This window comes from Herpailurus yagouaroundi, unplaced genomic scaffold (genome assembly GCF_014898765.1).
Source record: "Herpailurus yagouaroundi ecotype Mexico unplaced genomic scaffold, PumYag 185, whole genome shotgun sequence".
Lineage (NCBI taxonomy): Eukaryota > Metazoa > Chordata > Mammalia > Carnivora > Felidae > Herpailurus > Herpailurus yagouaroundi.
This window is the reverse complement of record NW_024412416.1, coordinates 24350079-24358751: the sequence shown is the minus strand read 5'-3', so window position 1 is coordinate 24358751 and position 8673 is coordinate 24350079. Positions and strand designations below refer to the sequence as shown.

Sequence of the window (8673 nt, the reverse complement as noted above, 5' to 3'; positions counted from 1 at the left end):
TGTGGATTTTATGGCTTAACAAATAATCTTTCTGGAGAATGCTCCATGGCATTTGGGCAATATGTATATTCTATTATTGTTGTATCTGTATTTCTACAGATGCCTGTTAGGTGTTAAGTTTTTTATTTCTTAATTAATCTTGCCTAATTGATCTATTTTTTAAGAGTCTATGGAGGTAAAATTGACAAAAATTTTACATATTTAAGGTTTAAAACACAATGATTTCATAGAAGTATGCACTGTGAAATGATTACCACAATCAAGTTAATTAATACAGCCCTCACCTCATATAGTTACCTTTTTTTTTTGTTTACTAAGGTGAGAATATTTAAGACATCTGTTTGCAAATTTTGAGTATACAATACAGTATTAACTACAGTCATTATGCTTTACATTAGATTCTTAGAAACTATTTTTTTAAAATTTTTTTTAACGTTTATTTATTTTTGAGACAGAGAGAGACAGAGCATGAACGGGGGAGGGGCAGAGAGAGAGAGGGAGACACAGAATCGGAAGCAGGTTCCAGGCTCTGAGCCATCAGCCCAGAGCCCGACGCGGGGCTCGAACTTACAGACCGCGAGATCGTGACCTGAGCTGAAGTCGGATGCTTAACCGACTGAGCCACCCAGGCACCCCTAGATTCTCAGAAACTATTAATCTTAAAACTGAAGTTATTACCCTGTGACCAAAATCTGCTCACTTTCCTCACCCCTTAGCCCCTGAAAAGTACCATTCCACTCTCTGATTTTATGAATTTGACTTTTTAAGATTTAATATATAAGTAAATTTATATAGTACAGTTGGCATTTGAACAACATGGGTTATAACTGTGCAGGTCCACTTATACATGGACTTTTTTTTTTTACAGTATAGTATTGTAAATGTATTTTTTCCTTATAATTTTTAAAGTTTTCATTTTAGTTCCAATTAGTTAACATACACTGTTATGTTGGTTTCAGGTATACAATATAGTGATTCAGCACTTCCATACATCACCCTGTGCTCATTGCAAGTTAACTCCTTAACCTTTATCACCTATTTAACTATCCCCCCATTTATAATCATCCCCACTGGTAAACATCAGATTTTTACTTATAATTGAGGGACTGTTTCTTCTCTCTCTCTCTCTTTCTCTCTCTCTCTCTTACCTTTTCCTTTTCTTTGTTTTGTTTCTTAACTTCCACATATGAGTCAAATCATACTGTATTTGTCTTTCTCTGGTTTATTTTGCTTAACATTATACTTTTTAGATCCATCCACATCACTGCAAATGGCAATATTTCATTTTTCTTTTTTTATATATTCCATTGTGTGTGTGTGCGTATTCAAATTATGGATGTTATAACAATGATGCTATAAACATCGGGGAGCATGTGCCCCTTCAAATCAGTATATTTATATTGTTTGGTTAAGTACTTAGTAGTGCAATTACTGGATCCTAAGGTAGTTCTATTTTTAACTTTTTAAACATCCATGCTGTTTTTCAGAGTGGCTGCACCAGTTTGTATTCACACCTACAGTGTAAGAGGGTGCTCCTTTCTCCACATCTTTGCCAACATCTCATTTCCTAAGTTGATAATTTTAGCCATTCTGACAGGTGTGAGGTGGTATCTCATTGCAGTTTTTATTTGAATTTCCCTGATGATGAGTGACGTTTAGCATCTTTTCATGTGTCTGTTAGCCATCTGGATGTCTTCTTTGGAAAAATGTCTATTCATGTCTTTTGTCTATTTCTTCACTGGATTACTTGTTTTGTTTTGTTTTTGACGGGGCTTGTTGACTTTGGTAAGTTCTTTATAGATTTTGGATATTAACCCTTTATAGATATGTAATTTGCAAATACCTTCTCCCATTCTGTCAGTTGCCTTATAGTTTTGTTGATTGTTTCCCATGCTGTGCAGGATCATTTTATCTTCTTTTAAAAATATTTTTAACATTTATTTATTTTTGAGAGAGAGAGAGAGAGAGAGAGAGAGAGAGCACTAGTGGGGGAGGGGCAAAGAGAGAGAGGGAGACAGAATCTGAAGCAGGCTCTAGGCTCCAAGCTGTCAGCACAGAGCCTGATGTGGGGCCTGGACTCACGAACTGTGAGATCATGACCTAAGCTGAAGTCATACATTCAACCGACTGAGCCACCCAGGTGCCCCCAGAAGCATTTTATCTTGATGAGGTCACAATAGTTCATTTTTGCTTTTATTTCTCTTGCCTCCAGAGACATATCAAGTAATAAGTTGCTGAAGCCTGAATCAAAGAGGTTGCTGTTTTATCTTCTAGAATTGTGATGGTTCCCTGTATCACATTTAGGTCTTTTGTCTATTTTGACTTTATTTTTGTGTATGGTGTACGAAAGTGGTCCAATTTCATTCTTCTTAATGTTGCTGTCCAGTCTTCCCAGCACCCTTCATTGAAGACACTGTCTTTTTTCCGTTAGATATTCGTTCCTGCTTTTCAAAAGATTATTTGACCATATACTTGTGGGCCCATTTCTGGGTGTTCTGTTCAATTGATCTATGTATCTGTTTTTGTATCAGTACCATACTGTCTTGATTACTACAGCTTTGTAATATAACATGAAGGCTGGAATTGTGATGTCTTCAGCTTTGCTTTTCTTTTTCAAGGTTTCTTTGGCTATTCTGTGTCTTTTGTGGTTCTATGCAAATTTTAGGATTGTTTGTTCTAGCTCTGTGAAAACTGCTGATGTTTGTTTGATAGGTATTACACCAAAGGTGTAGATTGCTTTTGTATTATAGACATTTTAACAACGTTTGTTCTTCCAATCCATGACGATGGAACGTTTTTCCATTTTTTTGTATACTCATCAGCTTCTTTCATTAGTGTTGTATCATTTTCCAAGTACAGATCTTTTATCTCTTGGGCTATGTTTACTACTAGGTATCTTATGGTTTTTAGTGCAATTGTGAATGGGGTTGATTCCTTGTTTTCCCTTTATGCTGCTTCATTATTGGTGTATAGGAATGCAACAAATTTATGCACATTGATTTTTTTTATCCTGTGGCTTTATTGAATTCATTTAGTAGTTCTAATAGTTTTGGTGGAATCTTTAGCATTTTCTGTATAGAGTATTATGTTATCTGCAAATAGTAAATTTTTTACTTTTTCCTTACCACTTTGAATGTGCTTTATTTCCTTTTGTTGTCTAGTTTCTGTGAATAGGAATTCAAGTACTATGTTGAATTAAGGTGATGAGAGTGAACATGCGTGTCTTGTCCCTGACCTTACAGGGAACACTCTCAGTTTTTCCCCATTGAGGGTAATATTTGCTGTGGGTTTTTTTTTGTATGTGGCCTTTATTATGTTGAGGTATGTTCCCTCTAAACTTACTTTGTTGAGGGTTGTATTTTTTCAAATGCTTTTCCTGAATATATTAAGATAATCATGTTTTTATACTTTCTCTTATTGATGTGATGTATCACATTGATTGATTTGAGAATTTTGAACCACCCTTGAAGCCCAGGGATAAACCCCACTTGATCATGATGAATGTTTTTTTTTTAATGTATGGGATTTTGTTTGCTGGTTTTGCATCAAAGTTCATCAGTTATTTGTCTGCTGTTACCTTTTTTTTAATGATGTCTATCTGACTTTGGTATAGAGTGATACTCACCTTAGAGAATGAATTTGGAAGTTTTCCTCCTCCTATTTTTTGGGAGTTTGAGAATAATAGGTATTAGCTCTTCTTTAAATGTTTTGTGGAATTTCCTTGTGAAGCCATCTGGTCCTGGGCTTTTGTTTGTTGAGATTTTTTTAAATTACCGATTCAATCTCCTTGATGGTAACCAGCCTGTTCAAATTTCTATTCCTTTCTGCTTCAGTTTTGGTAGGTTATGTGTTTCTAGGAATTTATTAATTTCTTCCCAGTTGTCAAATTTGTTGGCATAGTTTTTCATAATATTGTCTTACCATGGTTTGCATTTTTGTTGTGGTGGTTTTTATTTTTTCCTCTTTTATTCTTGATATTGTTTATTTTAATTCTCTTTCTCTTTCTCCTTGATGAATTTATCATGTTTTTTATCTTTTCAAAGAACTAGTTCTTAGTTTCCTTGATCTGCTGTATTGTGTTTTTAGTTTCTATACAATTTATTTCTACCCTAATATTATTTCTTTCCTTCTGCTGGCTTTGGGTGTTGTTTTTCTTTTCCTACCTTCCTTAGGTGTAAGTTTAGGTTATTTTCTGAACTTCTTTTTGCTTCTTGAGTTAGGCCAATGTGGTTACAAACTTCCCTCTTAGAACTGCTTTTGCTACATTCCAAAAGTTATGGACTGTTTTGTTTTCATTTCCATTTGTTTCCATGTATTTTTTAAAATGTTTTTAAAAATTTATATCTAAATTAGTTAGCATATAGTGCAACAATGATTTCAGGAGTAGATTGCTTAGTGCCCCTTACCCATTTAGCCCCTTCCCCCTCCCACAACCCCTCCAGTAACCCTCAGTTTGTTTTCCATATTTATGAGTCTCTTCTGTTTTGTCCCCCTCCCTGTTTTTATATTATTTTTGTTTCCCTTCCCTTATGTTCATCTGTTTTGTCTCTTAAAGTCCTCATATGAGTGAAAAAGAAAACCAAAGCAGGAGGCATCACAATCCGAAACTTTAAGCTATACTACAAAGCTGTAATCATCAAGACAGTGTGGTACTGGCACAAGAACAGACACTCAGATCAATGGAACAGAATAGAGAACCCAGAAATGGACCTACAAACGTATGGCCAATGAATCTTTGACAAAGCAAGAAAGAATATCCAATGGAATAAAGACAGTCTCTTCGGCAAGTGGTGCTGGGAAAACTGGACAGCGACATGCAGAAGAATGAACCTGGACCATTTGTTTTCCATGCATTTTTAATTTATTTCTTGATTTCTTCGTTTACCCATTCATCATTTATTAGTATGTTATTTAACCTAAATGTGTTTGTAGTCTCTCCAGATTTTTTCCTGTAGTTGGTTTCTAGTTTCATAGTATTGTGATCAGAAAAGACACATGGTATGACTTTGAACTTGCATTTGTTGAGGCTAGTTTTGTGGGCTACTGTGTGATCTATTCTAGAGAATGTTCCATGTGAACTTGAAAAGAATGTGTATTTTTCTGTTTTAGAATGAAATGTTCTGAATATATCTGTTAAATCCATCTGGTCCAGTTTGTAATTCAAAGATATTGCTCCTTATTTTCTGTTCAGGTTATCTGTCCATTGGTGTAAATGTGCGTGTTAATTTCCCCTACTATTATTATATTATTATATATTATTTCCTTTAGTTTATTATTAATTGTTTATGTATTAACTGCTCCTATTTTGGGTGCATAGATATTTACAATTGTTACATCTTCTGGTTGGATCGTCTCCTTTAATATCACATAGTGCCCTTCTTAGTTTCTTGTTGCAGACTTTGTTTTAAAGCCTATTTTGTGTGACATATGTTTGCTACTTTGGCTTTCCTTTGACATCCATTTGCATGATCAATGTTTCTCCATTTCCTAACTTTCTATCTGTGGGTGTCTTTAGGCCTAAAATGAATCTTTTGTAGGCAGAATATAGATGGGTCTTGTTTTCATGTTCACTCTATTATCCTATGTCTTTTGATTTTAGTATTTGGTTCATTTACATTGAAAGTAATTATTGATAAATATGCACTTATTGCCATGTTATTACTTATTTTGTGGTTGTTTTGTAGTTTTTCTCTTATCCTTTCTTCATTTGCTCTTTTATGGTTTGCTGTGTGTCTTTAGCATTATACTTGGATTTCCAACTATTTATTCTTTTTCCTATTATTGTTTTTTGATTTGCAGTTATCGTTCTGTTTATATCTAACATTTTCTGCATATAGCAGCCTATGTTAAACTCATGTCTGCTTAATTTTGTACTAATTTATTCCTCTCCATCCACATTTCAGATATTTGGCATCATATTTTATATCCTTTTATTTTGTGCTTGTTGAGTGATTTTTATAAGTATACTTAATATTTTTTTTTGCTTTTGTACTTTCTATTTTTCTTACTCTTACTTATGATTTTTGTTTCCCACTGAGAGGTTTTTAATCTTTTTTGTTGGGCTGGTTTAGTGGTCATGAATTCTTTTAACGTTTGTTTTCTAAGAAACTATTCAGCTTTCCTTATATTCTGAATGATAGCCCTGCTGGAAAAGTATTCTTGGCTATAGACTTTTCCCTTTCAACACTTTGAATGCATAATGCTATTTCCTTTGGGCCTGCAAGGTTTTTGTTGAAAAATCATCTGATATACTTATGGGGTTTCCTTTGTATGTAATTGTCTTCTTTTCTCTTACAGCTTTTAATATTCTTTCAGAATCATTATATTTTGCCATTTTAATTACTATGTGTCTTGGTGTGGACCTCCTAGGGTTGAATTTGTTGGGGAACTTTATGTGTGTTGAATCTGGATCTGTTCCCCTCCCCCGATTCAGGAAATTTTCAGCCATTATTTCTTCAAATATATTTTGTGCCCTCCTTTCTCTCTCTTCTCCTGGAGTCCCTATAATGTGAATTTTATTACACGTGATGAGGTCAATGAGTTCTTTAGGTCTATTCTCATTGTGCAGTATTTGTTTGTCTCTCACCTATTCATCTTGATTGTTTTCTACTATTCTCTCTTCCAGGTCACTGATACTGTCCTCTGCTTCCTGTAGCCTATTCTTTATTCATCTGTTGTATTTTTTTATTTCATTTATTGAGTTCTTTATCTCTGATGTTATTTTTATCTGTTTGTCAAATTCTCACTGATATCCTCCATCCTTTTCTGAAACCCAGTGGGTATCTTTATGATTGTTACTTTAAATTATGTATCAGACATATTACTTATTTCTCCTTCACTTAGATCTCTTGCTGTGATTTTTCTCGTGTTCTTCCATTTGGCACATATTCCTCTCTCTCCTCATTTTGTCTACCTCTCTGTGTTTGTTTTTCTGTGTCAGGAAAGTCTGTTATATCTTCTACTCTTGAAAGTAGTGACTTTGTGAAGAAAAGGTCATGTAGTGCTCTGCAGTGCAGTGTCTTCCGTTCACTAGAACCTGGTACCCATGTATGTTGCTTGCATCCTGATATCGTGTCTGAGTCACTTTTCCTTTCATTTCAGACATCTATACTGACTTCTTGCCTGTTGTGGGTTTTTCTTACTGTCTTTAATGTTAGTGAGAACCAGGGAGGCCAGCTGAGGTGGTGTCACACAAGAAGGGCTCAGGGGTGTGGTGTTAGTGTTAGAAAATTTTGCACTGAGTCTATAGTCCTTGAACAGATCCCCAGAAGCATGTTGGCTGCTTGGCCATGGCACAGAGAGTCAGTGACTAGGCAGGGTGTGTGTGGCCTTAATAAAATGCATGCTGAGCTAAAGGCTGAGGCAAATAGGCTTGGAGTGGATGAGTTCTTGGGAGAACTTGTGGGTGGGGTGCACTGCTAGCAGATTATGTAACAATTGTCTGTGCAGTGCTATATCCTGCAGGTGTCTCTATGTTTATGTTGGGGAGTGGGGGAGGAAAAGGCATCCACCAGCTCCTTTGTTTCTAGAGCAGTCCCCCAGCACATTCTGAAATCAATATAAACAGACCTCCTCACTTTATGCAAGCTGTCACTTCTATGTTGTCTCCCTTTGAGTTACTGTCTTTTTAATAGATATAGATAGAGACCAAGCTATCAATGGCCTTACCAGTTTACCCAGTGCTGAGTTGGCTGACTTTTAAAGTTACAGGCTCAAAGTCCTATTGGCTATACAAACTCATGGAATTCAGCCCCTCTCGTTTTCAAATCCAGACATTATGGGGATTTGTTTTCCCCATGTGGGATCCCCGGTGCTTTTCCCTGTCTGCTATTGCGGCTCCCTCCTTTCTGTGAGCAACTCTTTTCTGCCCTTTCTACCCTTCTAACTTCTACTTTTTCTAACTTCTCTGATGTGCCTTTTCCACACCTTATTTGTGGAGTTTGTTCTGCTAGTCTTTGGATAACTCTCTAGTTTATTTACTCAGATGTGAGTGATATCTAGTTGTAATCATGGAATGACGTGAGTTTAAGGTCTTCCTACTTTGCCATCTTCCCATGCCTCCTTCATAACTGAGTTACTTTCTTACAGGGTTGTTATTTATACTATATTAAGACAGTGAACATTTCAGCTTTAGTTTATTGAAGCTGACAGTATGGTAATTTCCCAAGCTTCTTCATATCCACTTCTGTATGGTGCTAGGGATATGGCAATGTTGACACACACACACACACACACACACACACACAGACATTATAACAGAGTAAATAATGTTGCAAAAATTGATTTTCAAAATTTACCACTTAGGTTATTCAAGCAAGAATTAATCCACACCAAAACAACACTTTATATAAACTTGATTTCAGAAATTTTGTCTCCCTTCTCTATCCTAAGCAACATTTTCCCACATTAGAACAATAATATTACTACTAAGTTCTCATCTACTGATTTAATCCCTAGATATAACTTTATATTTTTACCTGATCTGCACTTACAGTTCCTTCTTTAATTTTTTGTCTCCGTTAATACTAAAAACTAAAATTTTTCTATTTAGCGACATTATTTCTATTACACACACACACACACACACACACACACACACACAGCTAAACTCTCTAGATAAAGGAGTCATATCAACACTTTCTCTATGTGTTTTTCCAATTTTCTCTTAAGTCA

The 8673-nt window shown here is 35.4% G+C and overlaps 1 long non-coding RNA gene across 2 annotated transcripts in view; it reads right to left on the bottom strand.

Moving 5' to 3' along the window:
• Positions 1 to 1122: 1122 nt before the first annotated feature.
• The window catches only part of LOC121042538 (uncharacterized), a 54451-nt gene continuing 46900 nt past the window's right edge, over positions 1123 to 8673 (bottom strand). For both annotated transcript variants that reach the window (XR_005796280.1, XR_005796279.1), the window contains exon 11: positions 1123 to 1135. This is a non-coding gene — a long non-coding RNA (uncharacterized LOC121042538). The remainder of the gene's footprint in view (positions 1136 to 8673) is intronic.